The following is a 3,988-nucleotide window of genomic DNA, read 5'->3' as shown; positions in this document are numbered from 1 at the left end:
AGAGTCTCACCCTACTGCCCAGGCTGGAGTGTGGTGGCTTGACCTTGGCTCACTGCAACCTCCGCCTCCTGGGTTCAAGCAATTCTCCTGCCTCAGGAGAAGCTGTAGCTGGGATTACAGGGATGTGCCACTCCGCTCAGTTGATGTTTTTGTATTTTTAGTAGAGACGGGGTTTCACCATATTAGCCAGACTGGTCTCAAACTCCTGACTTTGTGATCCACCAGCCTCGGCTTCCCAAAGTGCTGGGATTACAGGCCTGAGCCACCGCACCCAGCCAGGTTATAATTTTTAAAGTTAAAATAATAAGGAGTAGTGTTCTGAAATTATCTTTTAATACTTCCTCACTATCAGGTATTGTCAATCAAAATATTTCCATTCCAACTGAAAACTGATATGTGCATATATGTGTTTATAAATAAACATTATGAAAAGACAAATGTAATGTTGTGTAAAAATAAATGAACTCATGGATATAAAGTATCCCTTTAATCTTGTGTTACATTTATTAATTTCAAATGAAGCAAAGCAGTGGCTGTAATATCATTCAATGTGTCCTGTGTAAGAAGTCATATGATAAATTTCCCTTAGAATTTAGCATATAAAGAGTTTTATATCCTTTATAACACCCTATCCTTAAATGCCACATGCCAGACACAGAAGCCATACAAAGAGTGACTATAACACACAAGTACAAAGCACCACCAAGCAAAAAGGGGTTAATACTGCACAGACGGCCCCAAAGTACAGCTTGAGGAACACAGGGAGTCATCCCAAGACCTTCACTTAGCTGCCATGGAAACAGCAAACACTATAAGCTTTGCTTCATTCAGTCTTCCAAAATGAAACATTAATAGGGAAAACTCACTAACACTTGTGGTGAACAATATTAGCAAGGATGCAATGTGTCTCCTGGGCTGTAGGACTCCATCTGCTTCAGCTGAACTCTCAGAAATTACAGATGAGATATATGCATATGCACACACATATACACATACCTGTACGCACACGGATGTATTTAAATGAAGGTGCATACACTGGGCTAAAATACAAACAACAGAAATCAAAGGTCATATATAAAAAGGCTAAATATAACACAGGCCTAGAACCAGCTCCTGGTTGGGAGGTGGGGAAAGGTAGACAATTTGTGGTGGGCAGGGAAGACTATGTACACAATTAGTGGTGGGCAGAGAAGGCACCAGTGTAAAGAACTCAGACTCACTTCACAGTAATGGCCCACAGGAAAGTGTGATGTTGTCTCATGTACATAAATACGACTCCAATCTTGCTTTTGTACAAACCAAGCTTGGTAGGCACCCAGGAGGACTGTGGGTTTGTCTTGATGACAGGGCACTGCACTACACTGCTGCTAAACCTTCCAGCCCTAGGAACTCTTCTGCTACCATCCCTTTACCCTCCCTTTTAGACCCCTGGGCTTTCTCCCATTCAACAACTACAGCCTGAGGCCTGCCCAACCACCTAGCTTCACGTGACTAATTGTAGTGACTAACTGCATGGCTTCCTGCAAGCAAGGTGCTTCTGTATCTGTCTCTTTACTGACCCCAATATGAAAACATTTCTGTAACTGTTTGGCACCTAAGAAACATGATGGTTGTGGATAACGTCACAAGTACACAGGGAGACCCAGTAACAAGACATGCAAGGTGAGGGCAAAGGGCACTGAGCTGCTCTAGCATTTCAAAACCAGGACCGTAGCTTGCCATACATTTGGGCGGGGGGTAGCAGAAGGGATGCGCAGAGCTGATGACTTCATCGGCTCTCAGCAGCAGGTACATTCAAATTGAAGATGTCTTGAGAGCCCCACTCTACCCAAATCGTGAGTCTGGTCATTCCTCTAGCAGACCTTGGTGCAGGGACAGCTAGAAAAGCTGAGTTCCAATTGAGTCTGTTGCACCGAGAGTCCTTTTGAAGATGCTCAGCAAAGTAATTATTTTCTTTTGAGCAGATGTACAGCACATCCATGAGAAGGCCACGTAAAGGATGCCCTGCAGCCCAGTCAAACCATCCAATCTCAGTATTATCATAGCCCCCGTGAGTTTCTTCCAACGGCCGCCGTCACTGTACAGTAATAGCCGAGCAGCATTAGGGCGAGTCATCAATGGTGGGCAACCAGAAGACCATGTTGGAACATGCGCTGGCAAAAGTCATGAACTTGGGGTTGAATTGCAAACATGTAATCGGGCCGGTGTGTTTACCATCCAACACAGCTACTTTTATACCAGTCTCTCCATTCCAGACATGGATCTTGCCATCCTCCGAACCAATCATAATAAACTGAGAGTCTGGAGTAAACGAAGCCTCCAGTGTGACAGCTTTGCTGTTTGCATAACCCTCAAACGTGTGCATCACCACTCCTTTGAATGCATCAATGAGAGAAATGAAGCTGCCGTTGGTGGAAATGAGGATGACCTTGCCATCGTTGCTGAATTTAAGTCCTGTCCACTCACAGGTTCGATGACACTGCATCTTAAAGGTAGTAAATGGCCCCTTATCAAAAGAACGAAGGTCGTAAAGTTTGACCATCTCAGAGTTGACACCTGCAGCCAAAATTAACCCTTCTGGATCAAAAGAACAAACTGGCTTCCCCTGTAGATGCACGAGGCCCTGGCAGTTAGGAGCCCGGAGATCCCAGAGTCGAATGGTCCTATCAAGAGACCCAGAAATGAAAATGTCATCCACAGGTGACATGGACAAGGCCACCACCCTTTTGCTATGTCCAGGAAAGTATCTGATGTATTTGTTGTCATGCAAGGACAAGTAACGAATAGTATCGTCTATTTTGTTAGAGCTGTAAACAGCTGTGTTTGCCTCATGAGTGAATCTGATGAGGTCCACGCCATATTTCTTACTGTACAGGGTTCTCTTTGGCTTGCCCTCCTGGCAGTCGTAGAGCACGATGGAGTCGTCGTTGCTGCTTGAGATGACCGTCTGGCCGTTGGGGCTGAAATCGAAGCAGTTAATCTTGTCCGAGTTTTCGCAGAACACCCTGGCGACGCGGAAGCTCCGCAGCACGCTGTCGGTCAGCTTCATGGCGGCGGCTGGGGAAGGCAGCGGGGTCTGGCAGCGGGCGGGCTGCTGAGGGGCCAACCCTGGGTGGCGGGAGTGTTGAGCCGGTGGCTAGCGAGAAGTCGGCCGGCAGTGGGGCCGCCTCCTCTTCCTCCTCCTCCTTGGACGACGGTCTTCTGCCTCAGCTGTGGAGCCGCGCCGACCGTTAGTCCTCACAGCCACCTCAGGCGCAACCGACGCAGCACCACCTCATCGTGTCCGCCATCTTGGGGCGACGGGCAAAAGTCGAGGGCCGGGAGCCTCAGCCGGCGCACGCCGGGAAACGGGTGGTGAGAGAGCTTTTCATTGAATATAAAACTGAGGGTTGGAAGGGATTTTTTTTCCCTAAGGGAAATTTTAGAATTTTTATTTTTTGTGTGTGTATTTTCTGTTGAAATTAATCTCTCTTATTATTGCTGTTCTGAAGGTAATGCATCTTATCTTGCTCATTCAGGTAGAATTGTTTTGTTCTTTGTTTTCTGAAGTCTTCCTATGATATGTCTGTGTCAATTGAAAATTATTAGAAAAGATTTTTCATAGATTTCGCGGAGATTTTTGTGTATTTGACTTGGCGAAGTCTTTTTTTTTGCTCTTCTTTGCTTCTAGGATTTCAGTTACCATAATAATATTAGATCTTCGCGGTATGTCTTTTACACTTTTCATCTTTCTGTGCTTCAATTTGGGTATTTTTTTCTGTCTCATCTTGCAGTTTATTTATTCTGGGCTTTTTGGTGATGTCTACTGAGTCACTAATATATCTTAATAATGTTTTTCCAATTCTAGAATTTTTATTTAACTCTTTATAGATTTTGTTTAACTCTTTATAGATCAATATCTAGATATTTATATTTATAATTGAATATATAATATAAATGCAATTTACATTAATATATATGCGAATATACATATTTATATATCTTTAAT

General features: G+C 44.3%; 1 pseudogene across 1 annotated transcript; it reads right to left on the bottom strand.

Annotated features, from left to right (window-relative positions):
- Positions 1-474: 474 nt before the first annotated feature.
- LOC695534 (WD repeat-containing protein 82 pseudogene) lies at positions 475-3,059 on the bottom strand (annotated as a pseudogene). Its single transcript, XR_001442524.3, has one exon. The product of XR_001442524.3 is annotated as a WD repeat-containing protein 82 pseudogene (transcript).
- Positions 3,060-3,988: the final 929 nt, after the last annotated feature.

Source organism: Macaca mulatta, chromosome 2 (genome assembly GCF_049350105.2).
Source record: "Macaca mulatta isolate MMU2019108-1 chromosome 2, T2T-MMU8v2.0, whole genome shotgun sequence".
NCBI classification, from domain to species: Eukaryota; Metazoa; Chordata; class Mammalia; order Primates; family Cercopithecidae; genus Macaca; species Macaca mulatta.
The sequence above is the reverse complement of the archived record's forward strand: the minus strand, read 5'-3'. Positions and strand labels throughout refer to the sequence as shown.